Source organism: Vicugna pacos, chromosome 24 (genome assembly GCF_048564905.1).
Source record: "Vicugna pacos chromosome 24, VicPac4, whole genome shotgun sequence".
Lineage (NCBI taxonomy): Eukaryota > Metazoa > Chordata > Mammalia > Artiodactyla > Camelidae > Vicugna > Vicugna pacos.
Genome location: NC_133010.1, coordinates 21,948,273 through 21,971,413, shown reverse-complemented (window position 1 = coordinate 21,971,413; position 23,141 = coordinate 21,948,273). Strand labels below are relative to the sequence as shown.

At 39.8% G+C, this 23,141-nt stretch overlaps 1 protein-coding gene and 1 long non-coding RNA gene across 2 annotated transcripts in view; one reads left to right on the top strand and one right to left on the bottom strand.

Annotated features, from left to right (window-relative positions):
• Nucleotides 1-23,141, top strand: part of METTL4 (methyltransferase 4, N6-adenosine) — a 395,043-nt gene that overhangs the window by 236,247 nt on the left and 135,655 nt on the right. The window lies entirely within an intron of this gene.
• LOC140689022 (uncharacterized) lies at nucleotides 4,700-5,466 on the bottom strand. Its single transcript, XR_012063892.1, has 2 exons — nucleotides 5,415-5,466; nucleotides 4,700-4,940 (listed from the first exon to the last, which is right to left on the bottom strand). It is a non-coding gene; the product is annotated as an uncharacterized lncRNA (long non-coding RNA).

The following is a 23,141-nucleotide window of genomic DNA, read 5'->3' as shown; positions in this document are numbered from 1 at the left end:
CAACTTACTTACTTTGTAGCCTTTAGCCAAGGGTGGGCACTTGCCTGTTGGGTTGTATCACTCGCCTGTGTTTTTGTTTGTACGGGTTTAGTGGTTTGAGCCTGCGGTGTTCTTCTCAGGTTTGCTGATGAGTCATTGATGTGTGTGCTAGTGCAGGCTGGTTAGTGGCTTATGTGCACCACTGTTTCTGGTCATTAACCTTCATCTTTGGGGAACAGAACTGTGTTTAGCTTTAAGATGCAAGACTCATCTTAGTTAACCACAAAGCCATCTGAAGAATGAACTGTGCCCTAACCAACAAATCTTTGCATTCATCAGAATCAAAGGATTCCATACCTACTTCTTGGCCACAAGAGTTTGAGGAGTACGCATCTTAGGTTAAGCCTGTGCTGGGGTCTCTCTCACCACATGTGGAACGGTAGAGACTGCCTGTCTGTACATCTTCAAGAGTGATGTTGAATTTTGGTGAACCGAGTTGTTGCTTTTGATGATCCTCAACCTCTGCCCTTGCATGGGAAATTTCTATGTTGGAAGAACTCACTTTTATATCTTTACAAGCAACCGAGAATATTGATGTAGCTTAAACTAGAATGTGGAGGATATATATATATATATATATATATATATATACACACACACACATACACACACACACATATACACATACATATACACACATACCTTGAAGAGAAATCGTTGCATCTGGGTTACGTGTATATCCCATTTCAGTAGGTATTGTCAAGGTGTTTCCCACCCTGGTTTTACCAGCAGTATATGAGAAATTCAGTTTCTCCACACCCCCCAAGTCTTTGGAATTGCCCGTGCTTTTCATTTTAGCCATTCTTTTGGAGTGTGGTAGTATCTCATTGTGGTTGTAATTTGCATTTGGTTGATGACTGACGTACTGTTAATGTTTACTGGCCATTTGGATCTATCTATCTCTGTCTCTGTCCCTGTCTCTCTATCTTTAATCTCCCGTTCAAGTCTTTTGCTCATTTTTCATTTTTCTGCTTGGTTGCTTGTTTTTCTTACTGACTTATGGAATCTATTTATAGTTATATTCTTTTTGTACTATATATGTTGCAAATATTTTTCCCCACCCTGTGGTTTGCCCTCTTACTCTCTTAGTGGTGCCTTTTGATGTAGCCCAATTTGTGAGTTTCCCCCTTTTATGTTTAGTGCCTTTGGGGTTCTCTTTAAGAAGACTTCCTTTACATTGGAGTCATGAAAACATTCTCTCACACCAACTTCTGAAGTTTTATAACTTTAGGGCTTGTATGTAGATCTACTTTCCCCCTTGCTGTGGGTGCTGACCCGTGTCACCTGGATTCTCCCTCTGCCTTTAGGACCGAAGCCTCCTTCTCCCAGCTGTTAGGAGTACAGGTGACTGACAGCTCTCAGCCAAGGCATTTTTGAGTATTGCCCCGCCCCCTCCCAGGAGGGCTGCCTTGCCCAAAGTCCTGCCCCTGCCCCAGGGGCGATCTGCATCCAGTGTTTGTTCAGTGGATGGTATAAAAGGTTGGCCTCTTTGTCTAAATTATGGGCAATTTTTAATAATCAACTCAGTTCCAGAGCAACTCATCTAATTGGAGTAGCCTGCAAATCTTTATTTCCTAGGGAATGTAGTCTCAGACACACCTTGAACTAATGCTTGTGAAATGTCAAGTAGAATTGTGTAATTTTTCCCTATGGATAACCTAGTTACCACTCATTGAAAAGTTGGTTCTTCTCCCTCTACTTTGCAAAATAATCATAAATGAAGTGGTCATATTTGTCTGGGTTTGTATCCGAGCTCTAAATTCTGTCCCATTGATAGATGTCTATTCTTGAATCAACACTACACTTCTTAAAAGTGTGGTACTCTAAAATACTGCTCTAAAACTGTCATGTGTTGATATTCTGATAGGCTTGTTCTATCAAATAGAATTTGTTCTTTTTAGATATTGGCAATTCTTAGCTTTTTAAGGTTTTATATGTTTTAGAATCATCTTGTCAAGTTACAAAACAATCCATGGTAATTTTGAGTTGGATTAAATCTATATATTACAATTTGAGAGAAAGACAATCTTTCAATATTGAGTCTTCAAGCTACATATGTTATATGCCCTTTTATTTATTTTGTTCCTCTTCAATTTCTGTTAATGAGGTTTCAACGAGGGAGAAAGGTGATGCCGTTGGAGGATGTCCTTGTTTCCGTCTGGCCTGGTCATGGTCATTCGTGGCTGAGGAACTGAATTACGTTCATCTCTCATGTTGATGTTTATTTGGTGACTATTATTGGAGCATTTGCTGAGTCTTCGTAGAGTTATTTTTATTTCTGTGTTAATTATGGTTCTCTCAACTCTTTAATACTCCTCCCATCAGTTGTAGTTTCCCATTCTGGAGAACACATATGGGTGCTGGTTTCATCCTTTTAATAACAAACGGCTTGGCTGGGCGGCTGGGCTGAAGGAGGTGAGGTGCCCAGAGACCAACTTCAGTGACAACAGTGGGGTGGTGAAGGGGACACTGGCTCTGCAGTCAGAATCTGCTATTGGGTTAATTCCTCTCCTTCTCCTGGCATCCATTTTTCATTTGAAAATGAAAATAATGGCTTCCCTACTTACCTCTCCAGATTGTTGTGATGGTCAAACAAAACTGAATTAGAGCACTCACTAGATTCCAGTGCTAAAGGAATGTTAGAAGTTATTACATCCAGAAATAAGCGAAAGCTTTGCCAATTTATAGATTAGAAATGTCATCTGTGGATCTGTTTCCATCTCTTTGATTGTCTTTCATTTTCCACTGTATTCTGAATATAAACAATTGAAAGGACCTTTTCCTGAGGAGGTAGGAGGCTAGCTTGGGCATCTTTCAGCTGTAATTTGATAGATGCCTGGGAAATTACCTTTATTACAGGGATTCATTTTGATCGTGCCTCTGAACCCTCCTTGTCTGTGCTAGCTCTGTCCGGGCACTTCGTACCACACGGACCGAGGGTGATAGAATTGCATTTCTGGGAATTACTCTACACAGATGACCTCATATGCAATTGCCTCCAATTAGTCCTTTTAAGTCAATAACAGAGACATTTTGTAGCACTCAGCCATTCTCAGGAATAAATTATAGGTGTTTAAAAAGGAATCTTGGCCCCTTTCATGGCACTACCCATTCCATGAGCTCTGTAGACTCAACTTGTAATTACATTTGATGGTGTGAGAATAAAATCAAAGGATCTACTGATGTTTCTCATAGACTTTGCCACGTGGGAGCCATTTTTAAAGTTTAGCAAATGTTAATTGACCATATATTATGTGCCAAGAGCATTATTTAACACTGGGAAGAGATACGTCTAAGACACGTTCTCTTCACTCAAGGAGTTCATAGTCTAGCTTTACCTTTGGGCAACTATAGCAAGACCAAAAGCATACAAGGAGCATTCTGTGATGTGCAGGAACACTGATAGGCAAGGGACCTCTTAAGGAAAACTTTTATAAGATGTGCATCATTTAAAGGGACCCTAGAAAGGGTCTCCTGTTCATGACTGCATCTCTTCTGGGTGCTAAGGCTTCTTATAACATTAAAAATAATTTCACTTGATATTGTATATTTCCTTAAGAGTATATATTCCTGTATACCCAGACCACTTTGTTGAACTTTATAAAGCTCTGTCAGATCATGGGTAAAGCCCCTGCAACTCTTTGTTTTCTAATCTACCAGTTTCCAGTTTAGAATCTGTAAATGCTCTTGATTCTCTTTCAGAGCTGTTTTAAGATCAGTAAGTATCTTCCTTCAAACACCAAGCAGCTCTTTCTGAATATCCGCAGTTACAATATTGGACACTTCATTAACATTGCTTAGAAGGGGTTGTCGGAGCTGTTGGTGTCTGTCAGGGCTTGTGGGTTGACTGTGCTTTTGTTTGTTCCTTCACGTACAGCCTTCTCAGGACAGTTCTCTCAGAGGCACTTCTGTGTGGCGATCTCAGCCACAGTACTTCTGGCCCAGGCTTGTGTCTTTGAACTTCAGACATCTGAAAGCAAGAAAGTCCTTGTGTTGCTCAACCAGTACCTCAGGAATTCTCTTCTGTACTCATCCAAAAAATTTCAAACTTTTTTTTTTTGATAGTTAGTCTCAAATGTCAGGGAACATCACTGCTTTTCTTGATGCTTTGCACTTTACAATGTATTTTAAAAAATAGCTTAAGATGTGAGCTCTTAGATACTTGATGTATTATTCAGGACAGATTCATTTGAAGGTGCATCAAGCCCTTACTATGAGAACCACGTTTTTCACATTGCCTTTGTTTCAGGTCACTCAGTGTCTGGGTCTCTGTCTAGAATTCATGGTGCTGTGCTCCTCCTATTGGGGAAAAATGCCTTTTGAACGAAACATGCAAAAAAGCAGAATGCTTGCTCTTCTATTTTTGTAGCCTTCATTTAGAGAACCTAGTTAATTGTGTCTTCTTGGAACTGTCATGGGACCTGAAAACTGTGTCTGAACAAATCCCTGTGCCCTCTGCATCATTTCACCATCCCCACAAGCCAAGGCAAAGGGACCCTTGAGATTCACTGAGTAGTGGCGCTCATATCCCTAAAGGATTAAAATATTTAATGGGACTCTTACTCCTGGGAAGTATTTCCTAATCTGTAAAAAAAAAAAATATTTTATATATATATATATATGTACAAACACACACACAGACACACACTCAGTGACAATCTGGAATTTGGAATCCTCTTTAATTCTCTTTTGCAGATTTGACTGGTATCTTCGACTTCTCAAGCTGCTATAACAAAATGTTACAGACTGGGTGACTTAAAAGATGCTTATTTCTCACTGTTTTGGAGGCTGGAACTCCAAGATCAAGGCGCCAGCAGGTTCAGGGTCTGGGGAGAGCTTGCTTCCTGTTGCAGGTAACTGCCTTCTGGCTGTGCCTTCACATGGCCTTCCTCAGGGTATGCCTGTGGGGAGGGAGAGCTCTTGTGTCTCATCCTTCTCTTATAAGGGCATTAGTCCCATGATGAGTGTCCTACCTTTATGACCAAATCTAACCCTAATCACCTTTCAGAAGCCCCGCCTCTAAATACTATCGCACCAGAGATTAGGGCTTTAACATATGGATTTGGGGGCTGGGATACAAATGTTCAGTCCATAGCAACTAGCAACTAAAATGAAACTAAATGAAATGAGATGGAGTGAGCATGTGCAAAGTTGCTGAAAAAGTTAAATTGGACGTAGTAGAAGAATGGAGACTGTGGTTTGTAGAGACCAGCATTAAAGTGTATGGATTCAGACTCAAGCAACCTTCAACGTGTGTTTTGCTATAGCCCTGCCTAGAAACAAAGCTTTCAACCTTGGCTGTTAATTTGCAGAATAATGTAGCCAGAACAGTACAATAACAAAAAAAACAAACAATAAAAAGCCTCCATATTGACCCCTTGCCCGAGAGCAGAACCTCAGAGTCACGTTGGTAAATCGAAGCAGTCAGCATGACATCAGAAAGCACATTTGTCTGCAAGAGGTGAGTGAGTAGGGACAGTCCACAGGATCGTGACCCTCTGTGAAGCCCCTGTGAGCTGACTTCCTGCGTGAAGAAGAAAACCTGGTGGAGGCTGGTTCTTTTCCCTTCCATAGTGTCCCTGCCACCGACTCAGAGCTCTGCTTCCTTACAAAACACGTGCTCAGGATGAGACTCCAGATCGACTCTGTGCACCTCATTAAGCTCATCCTCCTGTCTTCCAACCAGGAGTTTATAAAAACTGTGGTAACTGCCTGAAATTTCTTCACAGTCCACTGAATATGTAAATGCAGGTTTTCAAAAAATATTCATTGCAGTACCACATGAGAAATTCTGTAGCCAAGCTTTGCCTTTATTCACAGGGTTTCAGTGGCATAATCTGGCAGTAGCAGAGTTCAGTTCTTCCCACTTGTGTGTGTGTGTTTGAGACAGAGACAGACAGAGACAGATCTAAAGCCTGGGAGTCATGGAAGCAGCATGATTTGCTTGCTAATACATGTCTTTGTAGTAGAATTTTACTGAAGGAGGTAGAAGAATAATGTGGAAAGAATTCTAACCTTGGTTTCATCCCTTCCTATTTTTTGAACTTGGATAAGTCACTTGGGTTTTCTGATCTAGAATTAAGTCTCCTCATCTATAAAAAGCAGCTCGGATCAGGTGAGGTCTCAGCTTCCATCCAACCCCAGACTCTAGCTTGCTGTGACTCGACTGTTAACATCACAGCCTTGTGGCATAAACATGACTTTGGGGGTCAGATTACCTTGGGTTTTAATCCCTGCTCTGTTCCTTGTTTGCTGTGTGACATGGGGGAACCTTTACCTTTCTGATGGCCCCATTGTTTCATCTTTAAAATTGGAATTCTAGAATCCCTTCAGCTTGGTTGAGATCTAAGAGTATGTCTGGTAGGTAGCATGGTACCTGGCACAGAGTTGGTGTTCAGTACTGAAGGCTAGGATTATTGGTATTATGAGAAAGATGGCTATTCTTTCAACTTGGCAAGGTGAATCAGATGGAACCGGGCTTGGAGCATGCTTTTGAAAAGGAGGTGATTGTTGAATAAACCAAGCGGTCTTGGTAACTTTGATTTGTGATGGCTCTAGTGTGTGTAGAGCATTTGGAATTGAAGACCCTGTGTGTTTTATTTTGTTCTTCTTGATTCCTAAAGAAGGTGTTTCAAACAGGGCCCTTCTGTCTATCTGCTTTCCTGTTCCCTAGCTGTCCTAAACTTAAACTCAAGAATTCTAAGAGAGCAATCAATCCCCAAAACCACAAAAATCTTATTTATTTACCTCTTTAAGTAATTCCATTTGTCACAGCACCTAAGCCTTCGGTTTTGGATATCTTATTCTTATTCTGTGATTTCACTCCACTAATAATAAAAACTAGTTCTCATGTTTGCTGGGCTCTAACGATGCCAGACCTTGTGGTTTTATACAACGTATACATGCTGCTTCTACCTCCGTCTTCACAGAAGTCCTCAAGTAATTTTATTATTGTTTTCCAGATGAAGAAACCAAGGCTTGAAAAGGTTGAGTAGCTTCCCAAATGTTATTCAGCCTTTGAAATAGAAACATGACTCTTTCTAAAATTTGGGTTGTTCCTGCTAACATTTACTATATCACATAGAATCAACCATCCAAACATCTTGATGTCTTAATGCTTAAATTATAAATTAAATTGAACTAGGTTTTTTCCCCAATAGTTTGAGGGTTTTTCAATTACCTCTGGGATATCTAAAGACACCCTGAATAGACTGGATCCAAAGTAGCTGAAACATTGCTGACTGGAATATTTTGCCAAATCAACTCATTGTAGAGATGAAAGAACAATATTTTAAGTATCATACAGTAAATCAGAGGCTGAATAAGGATTCCAATTTTGGACTCTGAGTTTCCCAACTGCTCGTTAATCCCCAAGATACCTGAGTCCTAATTTTATATGGAATCTGAAACTATATTTGGAATAAAAATAAGAAATAAAAAAAGCAGTCTTAATCATGTCAGGCATTAGGAACTTAAACTTTTTTTTAACCTCAAAATGCTTTTAGTCAATTTTATACCTTCTTTGCCTGAAAATGTGGGTATTTTTCCATATTCAGTTCATCACTGTACATCATTTATATTTAATGATAATCATATTCTTTGTGGCTCTTCACAAATCTTAAAAACCCTTGCTTGAACAGTGAAGTTACAGTGTAGCTGAAGTTTATGGGTATCATTTGAGCTGAGCATCCACATAAAAAACGCTATAATCATGACTATCACTTAATACATTCAGGAAGAGAAAGATGGCAGATAGGACCTGAGCCGTGTCAATTAACAGAAGAGAGTGATCAGTATCAATGCTGGTAAGCAGCAGTAACAAAACCAATCCAAAGCATCATAAAACTCCAGTGAATTGTAAAATGTGGACCACTCCTTTTTGAGCTATTTCTAAAATTTTATTAGCATAAGCATGTATTTTTAAAATAGGATTTTGCCCATCCTTATGCTGTATTTCACTAGCTAAAGCCCAGTTTATTAACTCTGGTCTATAAAGCAGAGATTTAGGGAACATACGTTGAGCGTGGTGTATCAGTCTGATTTCTACATCAGTAATGCAGCCTAACAACCAAACCCCAAGTCTCACTGTCTTAAAATAACACATTTATTTGTTGGTCATGGCTCTGCTGGTCAGCTAGTGTCTCAGGCTGTGGGCTGAGTTCAGGTCTGCTCCAAAGTTCTTCTGTTCTGAGGTCAGTGACTACCTGAGGCTTGTTTTTTCCATAAAGGATGCTGTAAATTCAAAAGGACAAACAGAAATGTATGATGCTTGTAGCTGGAAACTGACAGTTTTATTTCCACTGACATTTTCTCAGTGAAAGCAAGTCCCATGGCCAAGCTCAGCTGCACTGGGGCATAGAAGTATTTGCTGTGGTTCACTGAACAGTGAACCAGGCTAAGGATATGGAGGGATAAAAAGATGAGCAAATAATACAGTCTAACACACGTGGTAACTCAGAGTTAAGGTCTCTGAAGACACAAAGAGAGTGAAGCCCTGAAGTGTATGGCTGTGTGTCAGTGCTGTTTCTAGTGACACTGGAACTTGACCGTTGTTTGCTTAGTTTCCTGGAAATCCCGAGGAAGAGGGGGATAGGGAGGAGAGGAAAGAGTGGATATTCAACAAGAGAGTTTTAACTGGTGAAGAGACTTGCATTCTTGGCAGCAGAGACGACTTCCGGAGGTGCGCTGCACTATCAGGTCAGCCCGAGGCCTTTGGAGACTGACTGTGAGTCTGATGCTACTCAGCTCATTAGCATATGTATTTCCTGAGTGCCTCTTAAGTTCACAACACTGAGCGAGGTCCTTTGGAGAAGGGAAGTAGCAGAGAATTAGGAGAGGATTGACTAAATCCAGGTAAGAAAACATGATGTAAAGGGAGAGTGATGAGGGAATGAAAGAAAGAGGATTGATATTAAGGTGCTAAATTTCCTCAGGAAGGAGAAATATATCATAGTAACCTGTAATAAAAAAGAATATGAAAAGGAATGTATGTATGCTTATGTATGACTGAAACATGATGCTGTACACCAAAAACTGACACAATATTGTAAATTGTCTATACTTCAAAAAAAGAGTTCTGAGTGTTTTTGTGTTAGGTTTGATGAAGAGTTGTGGAAAACTGATGGGATGAAAAAGGATATAAACTAAATGCAATGAACTGGGGGAACAGCAAGGCTTGTTCGTTCAGATTGCTCTCGGTGTCCCTCTGTCTCCAGAGATAAGGATACTCTTCCTCTGGGGACAGGAAGAGGACCGCTCACTCGAGGGTCTTATGGCCTGCTTTAGGAGGTCAGAAGATCCTTCCTGCACCTCTCGTTTTTCAGATTCTTTCAGCTTGAAATACTCAGTATGCCAAGGCCCCATATTTTGGGGTAACGTGTCTTAAACTCTGTCACCTGTGATGAGAATGGGACGACAGAGGTGCAGGATTTAGTGATTCATGCATTTAGCAAGAATTTATGAGACTCTTCAGTGTTCAAGTCAGGAAATAGATTGTGTGTCAAGAATACATAGGAGAAGAAGACGCAGTCCTTGCCCTCAAGGCACTGAGAGACTGAAGGGGGAGTCATGCAAGTGAATAGACAATTATTAAGTAGCTTTTTAAGCACGAAGTACTGTAAACATAAAGTCCTTCAAGAGTCCAATAACGGTATGTAGTTCAGACCCGGGAAATTAGGACAGATTTCTAGGACCCACTGACATTAAGACAGCATCCGGAAGGACTTAAGATGATGATTCAGGCTTCAAACCAAGAAAAATTAAAGTGATAGCAGAGCAACAAAGTCTAGAAGCACTAATAGTGATCAGGGAGACTATGGTATCCTGAATCGAAATTGGTGGGCGTGGAAGCAGGGATAGCAAGTGGTAAAAGTTGGGGCACCAGATGTGGGGTCCGGACCCTTCGCTCTTCAGGGAGGAGCTGGGAGTTCCCTCCCTGTTGCGGGTTGTTGTGCTGGGGGTGAGGCTCATGGCGAGGTTGTGTTGCAGCCTCTCCTACCTGTCTCCATGCGCACTGTTTCTCATTTGCCCAGCATTTGGATGCCGCTCATCTAGTTTCTCCGTTTCTTTCAGAGGGAATTGTTCCATATGTAGCTGAAGATTCAGTGTGTCCATGGGAGGAGATAAGTTCACAAGTGCCCTATGTCACGATCTTGAACAGAATTCTTGTCACATTCCTTTTAAAGGTTTTCATTTACTACTTTTTAATTCAGTAACTATCTCCGCAGGGTATGCCCTGCTTCTTAAAGTACATGGTATATTCTTGAAGGACAGGGAGCTTGTTGTGCATAGCTTAACATAACACTTAGCGAAGTGGTACTGAAATATATTGGAGATAAATGTAAGTGGGTGTGAATAGTGCAATGGGTGAAAATGTGTTTTATCACGGGACCCATTTGGTAAAGTGTTGGGTAGTAGAGGGAGCAGAGTTTTCTAAAGCAGAAAGAATCAAAAGGAAAGTTGAAGCAGACATTCATCTTTATGTTGAAGAATGGTGAAAATTATATAAATGAAACTAAAGTATAATCAGTACGTAGTATTGCAATACCAATTCTAATGCGTCATATTTATTATAGCAGTGACTCAGTATATGGAAATCTGCTTACTAAGGTTTTCAGGGATTGGTTTACACCCACATTAAACATTCCATAGACTTGAATATAATTGTTTTCAGGGGTAACATGAATGTAAAACAAATTTATAGAATTAATTTCATTACAGTTCATGGGTATTGATTTTTGTGAGGCACAATCTCAAAGATAGTCCAGGGAAAATTAGGTGTTACAAAATAGGTGAAACAAATATAGAAAAATCTAGTACTTTAAGTCAGTATCAGTCAGTACATTGAACACTGAATTGACTGAGAGCACATTAAACATACTAAAGAACTGGGCATTAATTAAATGCTGGCGTACCAGGAGGAATTAAAGATCTCATCAAATGATGGCTTTTTCCTATACCTTGTGCCCTCTATTATAGTATTAGAGAAAAAAATTTCTGTATAAGAACAAACAACCCTAAGCTTCCCACCCACCCAATCAATCTAATAAGTAAACAGCAAAACAAATAACTGTTGACTTTTTCTGTTTTGTTTTCCCATTGGGTTTGAACATGGGAACTTTAAAGGATATTTAGTGAATAAATAGGAAAGGAGGAGGTAGTGAATAGTGAGGAAATTAGAGTTTGATAATCTGTCTTAACATAGCTGTGACTTTCTACAAATTGAGAAGAAAATTTTCTCAAGTGGATTTTCAGACCTAAAATTTAAACCTCATCATATTAATATTTAACCATTTTCCTTCACATTTGGATTTCTTCTACTTCCCTCTAAACTGTGGATTGTTATGGCTTCAAGTTTGAAATATTGTTAATGTTGCAGTTTTAGTGCTTTTAAGTTCCATAGCTGCAAGTATGTTCAGAGTGCTTTCTCATTATGGGATTAGTTTGTTGAGAATCTTCTAAATGCTTAATCATAGCTCAGGCAACTGACAAGATTTTGAAAAAAAGGAAGAAAGAAATACAGACAGATCTGGATAAAGCGGAAGCATGGAATTAAACAATTTAGAGAGGAAAAGAAAGTTTTCAAGGCATCAGGTGGTAGTTGGACATGATGACCTTTATTGCCCCTTCCAACCCAGAGATTCTGTAAATGGATGAAATGCAATAATGAGGAACGTACTAATGACACACCAAAGTGCCGTCTGTTTTAAAAATGAATACTTTAAATGTCAATGTTATTTGTTTTCAGTGTCTCTAACTTTTGTCATTAGAAATACCCATGTTACCATTTCTCATTGAAGCTTCTAATGATAGACTGTGACCTTTTTCTGGGGAAAAAAAGGTAGAGTCTGTCTGAATTCTTGTTACAAAGAAGCAGTGCAAATGAAAGAGGCTCCAATTCCTCAAAGGCTGCTGAATGACACCCTCCAACCATAACCTGCCGGTCTCCAGAGGGTAATTAAACTGCAGATAGGGAATATATCTGTGATTTATTTTTAGGAGACCAAGTTGGAGAAAATAAAATACACCTGACCTTTACGTTTTTAGGTTTGTAGGGGAATTATTAGTAAAGTTGGTTATGACTTTAGACTTGCGTGCGTGGTAAGAAATTTCAAGCAGTAGCAGTACAGTTTGCTCTAATGGAAACTTAATGGCAAGTTAGAGGAATAGAATAGAAACTATACTGGAATTGTTACACTAACACAGATGTTATGGCCTATTTATAAAGTGTCCTTAAAAGTTTTAGTTGTATGTGCATGTTGGAAACTGATCAGGTTAGAGGAAGGCATTCCAAACTGAAAATGGGCAGAGGAGAGTGATCTTTATGTGAACTAGTTTGTAGTACCTCTTTTTTAGTAATTTTACTAAACTTAGGTTAATGTAGAAATGTTGCATACATCGGTCACTCTGTTAGAAGAGTTTAAAATGTTTGATATATGAACTTGAATATTTTGGCGGTTTCTTCTTTTTAGAGTAGATGGGGCAAGTATTTGGCTAAGAAGCCAACTTCAGCTCATTAAATATGACACCTGTATTACTTTTTGCTTAGGTGTGTGGAAAGATATGTAAATTTGGAAACAAGTTTTTATTTTAGTAAATCTATTAAGTTTTTAAATTTATAAGGTGTCTAGGGAGTATGAGAAAGGAGATTAAGAAGACAGGTGTTTACAACTTGAGGAAGCAGCTCTTAAGGATAGCAACTCGCAGAACTTTGAAGTGTGGATGACTGCTTTCCAAGCTCCAGGCTACCAACTCAGATCCTGGCTTTGGGAAAAGGAACTGTGATTTTCTTTCCAGCAAATCTAAAAATGTTGATACATTTAGTACAAGATGGATTTAAAAACTGAGCATTCTCCATTCTGAGTTTAAGCATAACAGAACTCTGCATGTAAAATTCTTTTCACGGGCAACCTGAGGCAGATAATTATGTGTGGAATTTGAGAGGAGAAAGTTAGGGAAAATCTTAGTTTGTTAGTCTTTTTTTTTGGTAAATAGATAATGGAATTAGAATTAAAATTTAGTTAGAGTCAGCCCAAGACAACCCAGCTGAGCAGACCTGCACATTTCTGACCTGAGGTTAGAATCAGGAGGAAAGGATACATTGTAGAAGATGGTGGCTCTCAGACGCTCCCAATCTAATGCCGTGTTCCTGATGGGGGGAAATTGAAATTGTCAGAATTGTGATAGAAATGTCAAAAAATATACAAAATAAGCTATGTAAATTGTGAAACATAGCAATTTACTCCGTGGTAGGGTAAAAATTACAAATTTTTCCATCTAGCTATACCTCTACCATGTTAAATTATCCCTTCCTTCTCTTGCCCTTAACAATTTTTTTCTTGCTACGTCTGTGTTCTCCTAAGTCTGAATGGCCAAGTTAAGCTACTGCTGTTGCTGCTCTAGCTCCTACATGGCGTCCAGCCTGGCTATGCGACAGAGTGGTGCCTTGACAGGAGCTAAGTTCTTTGACTCTCGCAAAAATCCTACGATGTCAGTAATTTCATTAACCTCCTTTCATAAGTGAGGAAACTTAGGCTTAGAAGAGTTGAAGACAGCCAGTTCAACGGCTTAACCCACATCTTAATTACTGTTCCGCAATGTCTCAAAAGTTAAGGACCCACTTGCCTTAAGGGTTTGAGACGTGTAGAAGCCCCTCTCTCAGCACCGTTGCCAAGGCTCCGTCAGGACCTTCTTTCTTGGATGTCATTTCCTGGCTTGTTCCATCCATCACCTCACACCTGAGTTCTGAGCCTGTCATGAGCAGACTCTAACTATCTCTGCTCTCCTCCAGGGTTAACCCATAAATGTGTGCAGGCTGGTACTTATTAAAAAATTGAAATATAGTTGACATATAACATTAATTTCAGGAGTACAATGTAATGATTCAATTTTGTTTCATTATTAAACAGCTATTTGCATGCCTACTATTGGGTGCTAGTTTTGGGGACACAAAAAATGGGTAACACCCAGCTTCTGCCATAAAGAAAGGGAGTGAGGGGGCAGGACTACAAGTCAATAACCGAAGCTATTGTCACAGCTCAACCTCATGTTCAAGGAGGACTTTGTTGGCATGACATCCAGGCTGCCTGTATTTCCCAGGTGTTCTGTCTTAAGCTGCTTATGCTTTCCTAGGTTGTTTTTTTAATTTTTCCCTAGGGATCTAGTATTGCATCAAGATTTATTTATTAAATATACAAGGATTGTTCGGAGTTTTAGGAGACTAGTAACACTCCCTTCTTCCCATCTGTATTTGGAACCAACTGATATGAGCATAAATGTCTGGGTCTGATAGCTGGAGATAAAATAATGTCTCATAATAACTCTAGAATTACATGGAGATTGTGGCTGAGGTCAGCCACATGAGTTTGCTAAGACACCAGTACGACAGGCTTCCTTAGGAAACTAGGGCTGAGGGTGGCCGGTTTATTCTAACTCATCTGCCAGCTGGGAGCAGCAGGATGAGAGTGATGGGGGGAGGCCAGGAGTTGTCACTCTAGTGGAGGGCTCCCTGCATGGACACTTAAGGAGCAAGGGACAGACGTTCGTTGCAACATACTAGACTAGATTGAAAGAGCTCAGTCAAATAAAAAGCCGCATACAGAAATGTAGGGAGAATAAGGTTTTTTTCTCTCCCCCCCCAGCTTTACTGGGGTATCACTGACAAAATTGTAAGATATTTAAAATACACAGTGTAATGATTTGATATTCATATACTTCATGAAAAGATTCCTCCTCTTCAGTCAAGTTTATTAACACATCCATCACCTTATTTATTTATTTTTTATTTAGTAAGAACATTTAGGTTCTACTTCCTTAGTAAACTTCAACTTTACAGTATGGTGTTACCAACTACAGTTACCATGTCATACATTAGATCCCTAGACCTTCCTCATCTTACAGCTGAAGGTTTGTACCCTTTAACTAAATTCTCTCCCACGCTCAATCCCTTGGCAACCACTTTTCTATTCTGTTTCTGTGAGTTCAACTGTTTTGTTTGTGTGTGTGTATGTGTGTGTTTGATTCCACATATAAGTGGTACCGCGTGGCATTTGTCTTTTTCTATCTGGCTTATTCTGACTTAGCATAATGCCCTTGGGGTTCATCCATGTTTTTAAAAATGACAGGATTTCCTTCCTTTTAAAGACTAAATAATAGTCCATTGTATATCTATACTACATTTTCTTTATCCATTCATCTGTTGATGGACACTTGGTTTGTTTCCATATCTCGGCAATTGTGAGTAATGCTGCAGTGAATGTGGGAGTGCAGATACCTTTTCAAGATGATGATTTTATTTCCTTTGGATATATACCCAGAGGTAGGATTGCTGGATCATATGGTAGTTCAATTTGTAATTTCTTGAGGAACCTCCATACTATTTTTCATAGTAAAGCTGTACCAGCTTACATTCTAGGGAGGTTAGTTTTATTAATGCAGGTCCAAGTGTTGTAGCATGTGTCAGAGACAGAGTCCCAGAGGAGGTGGCACTAGCTGACTCTTGAGGAAGGAGTAGGAGGAGGTTGCCAGGGAAACAGCACTGGGGGCAGTGTAAGCCGGTTTCAGCAGAAGATTAGCACACATATAAGATCTGAGGCTTGACGTGTTTGGAGAATTACAACTGTTTTGATATTATCAGTGTGTAAACTGTCAAAGATGAGATAATATGTCAGAATATGAGGCTGGATGGTGGATGAAATTGGTTGACTCCCTGTTTCCTCTTCTGTATTTGGGGACTTTAAGTTTGCTCCCTTGAAGCTCTGCTCATTCACCTAACATTGTGCTACCTGGTGAGAGAATCTCAAGGCACCTTTGCTTTAAGTGCAGCTGGACTTCAGGCTCTCCTTCATTTATCTCAGCCTCATAGTCCTCGAGATTCCTTGTACCTTCACCTTGTACTTCCAGGAAAGTCAGATGCAACTCTTTAAAAAAAAAGGTTGAAAATAGGAAGCAATTTTTAGGTTAGGCATATTAGCTTTTTCCAGTTTAAGCTGAGTTTTTAAAAATATTTTTATGGTAGGTTAGAAAATTCCGTTGTTTTGGCAATCACCAGTGGTCACAAGCCCTGGGTCCAGATGGCTGGCTATTTATTGCCAGTGCTGTGCTGAAAAACGCACCACTGAGGTGGACGCTAACACCACAGCCTTTGAGGTTTCAAGCCAGGCTGGCTTCTGAGGGTAGGATGACAGCTTACCTCCTCCCTTGAGCGTGCTCATGGAATGTTATCCTGCTCTTGGAGGGGTTCGTCCATCATGGAGCCTGTCAGATGGTTTGGTGTGCTTAGCATTTCAAATTCACGTGAACTGAAAGCATTGAAAGGTTTGAAGGGCAAATCCACATTTCTTAGTTTTGTTTGATGCATTAAAATCCTATGGCCAGAGTAGTTGAAAGCTGTATTTACCTCCGTTATTTAATATGCACCCTTTTTCATATGGAAGTATTCTTCTTGATAGTGACTTGTATTTATTTATATAGTGTGTAAGAGTTTACAAAATGCTTTCCAACACATTAGTTTGCTTATCTTGACAACAAATCAGTGAGAAAGGGCAAGAGTTATTTTCTCGTTTTTACAGAAGTGGAAACTGGGGCTTAGAGATGTTGAGTTGTGACTATTGGACCAGTGCTGTCAGATAGAAATGTAATGCGAAGCACAAACGTAATTTTAAATATTATAGTCACCACAGTAAGCAAAGTAAAAAGAAACAGGTGAGATTAATTCTAATATTTCATTTAACCCAGTATGTCAAATCATTATCCTTTCTATGTATAATTAATTTAAAATTATTAATGAGACATTTAATATTCTGTTTTTTTTACTAAGCCTTGAAAATTCAGTGTGTAGTTTACAACCGAGACTATCCACATTTCAGCTGTTTAATAGCTGTTTGTGGCTAGTGGCTATCATCTTGGACTTAAGTATAGACTTAAAATTGTGCTGCTGACTTTTCTACTGTGCATTATATTGACCCACTATTAGTTTGGGTAATGGAGTGGGGTTGTCTTAAGAGTTGTGATAAATTTAACACCTTCATATACACACTCTTCTCTTGTTTTCCCTGAGAACAACGTCATACATCTTTGCAGCACTGAATTACTCTCACAGATGTGGTCTGTGGTCCCTGGAGGAGCATTCCCTAATGGAGGGACTGAGCATAGACCCGCAAGTAATGAACAAAGAGCTCTGACCAGCGCTCCTTGAGTAGCCAGTTGGTAATAAGTAAGTTCAGCTTAGGAATGAAGGGCCACACTCAGTAACCTCAGTTTTGTGTGAAAATGCTTACACAAGTGCTTTTGCATGAGGAAAGCTTTCTAAATTAAGAGTTTTCCAAAATTTTTGAAATTCAGAGTTTACAGCTAATGTTTCTGTGGCATCTTTCTTTGCGTTGGCCCTACTATTTTCAGTCTGTGTGGGCCAAAATTTCATTTCCATCGATTGTTTAGTGTAGGTGGAATAGGTGGGTGGACATTTTTATTAACGAAATGAAAGATACGCTTTCATGAGATTCATCGTCTCTTTTCCTGAAATAGCAACTCTACATTTTTCGAGGTAGCTAACAGGAAAAAATCTCAGCCTCTTTAGACAGCGGCTGCAGAATTTTATATCCACAGTGGTTCAGAGGTGGAAATCTTCCTTCTGCAATGGCAGAGAGCACACATACATGTACACTTCAGTCTAGGTGGCTCCACTCCTTCTTATCAAAAAGCCCCAAACAAACCAAAACCAAATCCACCAACCAATCAAACCCTAAATACTTTTGTTGGAAAAAAACTTCGAGAGAGAGCATTTAGAAGTGCCAGATTAAAAAAAAAAAGCCTGTTGTTTTCTAGTCCTAGTCAGAGCACTGAATTCTACGGCTGGTCCTTTGTGCTATCACCAGCCATCTGTAGTCACCCGCTGAAACCGACCTATCAAGACAAGTTTTTAATCTTTCATGAATCTTCTCTAATTCCCCTAATTAGAATTAATGTTTTTTTCTCCTGGTTTCTGTAATACTTTGTCATTCTGTTATAAAAAAATAATTGTATTGTCCTCTAAGTTATATTAGTCTGGTTTTTTGTAGATAAAAAATATTCACTTTCATATACTTCAACCTAGTATAATTAACTTATATAATTCTGAATATACACATGCTCATATACATCTGAGAGGTAGAATATGTGTGGGGTTAAGTTTTGAATCTCTCATAGCATCTTGGCCATAGCAGCTCTTCAGTAAGGGTTTGTTGAATTGAACTGAATAAAATAAAAATGGGTTGCATGTTGGGGAAATAGAATCATATAAATCAACTCTCCTCCCCAGATAATTCACAGATTGCATGTGCCTTGGAAGTTTTAAATTTAAAAGACATTGAGAGACTTCATCCTGGTGCTCTGATATGTTAATTTAAGTAGAGAGTGTCGAGGGATATTGAAGTAATCAAATTCCAGATTTTAGATAATGCTAGTTTTAAGTGGAGAGCTATTGTATTACCAATAAGTGAGGGTGTATGTGTATGTGTGTGTGTGTGTGTGCATGCATGTACTGTTTTAACTAATGTTTTTTCAGTAAATAAAATTGGGGGTGAAATATTTAATCAACTGAGAGTAAGACAAAGTCTTGCTGGTGTCAAAACAATTGTTCTGCTTGGTTTAGCAGACTAAACTGGCAATGGATAGTTTTTTGTTTCTGTGTGATAGGGACATAGTAGGGAAACCATATGTTATCTTTATACCCTATTTTTCTATTGAGGTTTAATGAAAATGTGATTTAAAAAAAAGACAATTTCAAAATCAATAAACTGTTTGAATTTGTTGGGGGTTTTTTTGGTGTAGACCTATTCAGTGGATGCAACTGTATATGACAGTGGTATTTTTGTTACGTATCTGTGCCAAGGACAACTGCATTAGGAATTCAGAAAAAAGGGAGCATCTTAGAGATTTGGTGTATTTGACATGAATATTTGAAATAAAGCAAACTAGGCAGTTTGAAATTCAAGGTCTCTAAATTCTCAGACCTTGGTCTCAAACTGTGGCTAAACAGAATATGAGTTAAATTGTATGAGATAAAGTTCAAACTTTGTCCCAGGCAGCTGTGTGTTATTTCCTGTGGCCATGGGAAGAATACTGCGTTAAATGTCAAGCATGGGCTCTGGGTATGCTGCCAAAATCGTCCTTCAGGAAAGAAGGACTAATTCCCTAGCCGCTGGAAGTGTTACCAGCAGATGCCTCTCAGCTCTCTTTGGTAAGTGTCTTGGCAGAGAAGGCCTGCCCCCCTCAAGGTCTGTCCCTTCCTGGAGAAGCCTGTAAATGTCAATGCAGGGGCATAAAGGCCTGGCCTTCTCATTCCAGCTCAGGACCAGAATGGCCATTCCCACCTCAGTGTTCCTCAGGGGCTCAGCTGAGCTGACTTTGGCTTTGCTGAAGCCAGCTTCTGCCTTCACCCAATTCTACTTTGTTCCTTTTTCTTCCTTTATGTAAGTGTCGATCCCCGTAAGTTTCCCAGTACATTTCTTGTATGCTTATCTCTGTCTCAGAATCTTATCTTCATGGAGTCCAATTGATAACAATATCAAATTAGAAGAGAGGAGAGATGTTCTGAATGGACAGTGACTTGAACGAGACTTGAGGCGAAAGAAAATTTGCAAATTACCAAGTCCTCTGTACTACTGATGAAGAGGCCCGGGTATGGTCAGTCAGTTGTCCATAGCTGCCAATAACACAGCAGGGACTTGACTTCATGGGGCTGTACTGTTTCGGCTGCAGAGTGGATTAGAGGTTCTGCCTACCCTTTGTGTTTCTATTTTGATGGTTCCAGTGTGAGGTTACCTATATATATCTGAGCTGTAATTGTCTTAGCAAATCTGTTCAATCAATGAGTGATTATCTAGATCCAGAAAGTTTTCCAGAGGTGATGTCCAAATTTGGGCTTGAAGATATCCTGAAATACTCTGAGTTGGGCAGGAGTGGTTGTAGTTTGCTCTGGCCTTTGGAGTTCATTGCAAAAGATTTGAAATCCAAGTTATTTTAGAGTGTTCTTGGAAGGAATGTCTGAATAGGATCAGAATCTTAGACCATTTCATGCAGGCTGGAGTCCTCTGGATCCATCACTAGAAAGTTCCAGTTACCTGGGCTGGGCTTGCTTTTGTAGTTTTCCTCAAGTTAGTATGTGACTGACTGGACTATTGAAGGGTTTTTAAAACATCCTGTGCATCTGAGTGACCTCCACATGATGTAGAGCAAGTGTTCAAGGTTAGTTTTGTTCTCAACACTATGTAAGATTAAAGTGCACCTCTCACAGCCGGCTTCCCATTTTGAACTCCCTCTCATTTTCCTTTTTTTCTCTGTGTTTTAATTTGAGTCTTTTATAATTGTCCTGGAGGACTGTTTCTAGTTGTTGCTTTAAAAATTAGTCTACTTATTATGAATGAGCCAGCATTCCTGTTGTGAGAAATTTAAGAGAATATTCAAGTTTGTTTTAAATAGACCTGATTTGCCATTGTCATTGCGAGTTGGACCAGGCTGATAAGAAGGGACTGAGAATACTGGACCCAGAAAGCTGAAGACATGGGGAGTTGGAAGAACACAATTACCTTTTTACCATTTGCCATCCTGGCTTTTCCTGGTCTGGGTACAATCACCTTGCTTACTGACACTGAGCTCAGCCATGTGACTTGCTCCAGCCAGTGGTTCATTAGCAAGCATGACCGAAGTGGAGGCCTGATGAGTACTTGCATCTTGGAGCCTGTCATCTGGGAACTCTCCCTCTTGGAAGCAAAGTGTTGTGCTAAAAAGAAGCTTGGGCTTGGTTACTCAGTGATGACAGGCTTTTGGAAGGAGGCTGAGCTCCGAGCTGAATGCAGCCTTATGAGTGATTTCAGCCACAGCACAGAGAGCAGAAGAACTACCCAAGTGAGCTCAGAATCAGGAGAAATAATACATTATTGCTGTAAGCCACTGCATTTTGGCATAGTTTGTTATGCGGTAATACATAATGGAAATACTGAATGACAGTGTCTCTGGGATCCTCCCCAATTCTTTTGTTCTCCAATTAATTGTAAATAGTGAGGGAAAGAACTTGAATAGATGAAAAATCATATGGTTACAAGCCACCCTCTGGGATAACTCCTTCATCTTGGCGAAATGCACATTTAAACTGGCTCTATTTCATGACAATCTGACAAGTACATAAATACCTCCCGCAAAAGGAGCACCTCATCCATCCTTCTGTGCTGACTAATCCTGACTGTCTGGCAGATTGTGTGGATATCCTGGCTCCAAGTTGGGATGAGAATGAAAATACCAAAATCTCCCTCAAATCTTCACATTTCTGAATCTTCAATAGATGCTAAATGTAATTCAATCAACATTGATTGATTCACACACTGTTTTCTCATCTATTAAATGATGTTTCCACAGTGAGTGAGTGGGGAAAAGGGAAAGTTAAACAGAATATAAATCAATGTATCCATTTAAAAACAAATTTGATTGGATTTTATATTTGTCTTACTTTTTTTTTTGAAATAACATTTGTCTGCTTTTCCTTTTCAAGAAATTCTTACTGATCAAAGTTCATTTTTTGTCATTCTCACTAGAGTTACAAACTAGCAGTTTTAGGGGGACACACAGATCTTGTGTTTGATTTATTTTGCATGTTGGCCAATCCACAAATCAACAGCAGTTGAATTTTAGCTTAGTCTTTATGAATTTTTTATGATGGTGATGTATAAAACCATGATAAAGGTAAGATTAACACATTAGAATTTCCTTGTTAATGTACCTTCATTTATTTACCTTTGGGCTGTAGTGAGAAGATATATTTTGTTTTGTTTTTTTTGTTTGCTTAAGATCGGGCGATGAGTACTATCTCTAGCTCAGTTAGTCTGTGTTTTGGGGTTCCTCAAAAGTCCTGCTACAAACCGGCCTTGAAAATACTGGCATGAGGAGTGCCTGTGTTCAGTGAACTCACTGCTGACGTGGTCAAGGTTGTGAGTTCAGCCTCACGAACAAGCCAGTGTCCACTGGTTCCTGATTTCAGCTGGACCTATAACCCTAGTCTCAACCTCACACGTGGAGCACCTGTCATCTCAAAGGAAACAAGATGAGTGACCAAGGGTGTCTCAGACATAGTCATCCCCCTGGACAAGAAATAAATTGGTAGGCTCTGTTTCAAATTTGAAGGATGTTCCGTTGGGTAAACTGAAGAAGCATGTTATAACACATTTTAAGGGGTGGTGTGAGGGCCAAATTGTTGAAATAAGACAAGAGGAAGCTGACTCCTTTCCTCACATGTTAGTGAAGGACAGAGGTGATATTGTCCCATGCACTCAATATTGGCTTCAAGAGACTCTGAGGGGTCACTAACAGAGTGCGGGGAGGAGGGGGGAGGTGTGGTCCAAACCAGGAGGTCAGCCGCTGTAGATGTTACAGGACTGACCTGACAAAGGAGCAGGTGGGGAGGAGGGTGGCCTTGGGTTAGGTTCCCATCTGTTCTAGGTGAGAAGGCCTGAGTGCTGGCCTCCCAGCCTCCCTGATGCTGGGTTCTATTCTGCTGCAGCCTGGCCTTGTTGGGATGTTCTTACAGAATCATTCAGGACCATGTAAAACTATTTCCCATGGTACATCTGTTCTTCCGTAAGCTCACCTCCTGTGACCAAAGTGAGAACCCCACCACCAACAACGAAACACCATGGTCCTCGTTTTCTTTCCTCTGACCCTGTTCCTACCAACCAGGAACCTGACTTTATTTGCCAGCTCATTCCTAGGGTAGAGAGGGAAAAAGGACTGGGCTTCGTGTGTGTGTTTAGGGGCTGGGGAACTGAAGGGGTGGTGACCATTGTCATTCATTGTAAAACTAATCAGCGTTTGTACCTTCCCGGAGGAAATATCTGACGGAAGATTCTTTACCATCATACATTTTTAAAGTCCAGTTGATCCATGTCTAAGAGGAAAAGGTATTTTTAAATCCAGTGTTCACACTAAAGGAATATGCAAACCAGCTTGAAAACAATGAAGCGGTGAATACTTCCACGGAAGATTCTTTACCATCATACATTTTTAAAGTCCAGTTGATCCATGTCTAAGAGGAAAAGGTATTTTTAAATCCAGTGTTCACACTAAAGGAATATGCA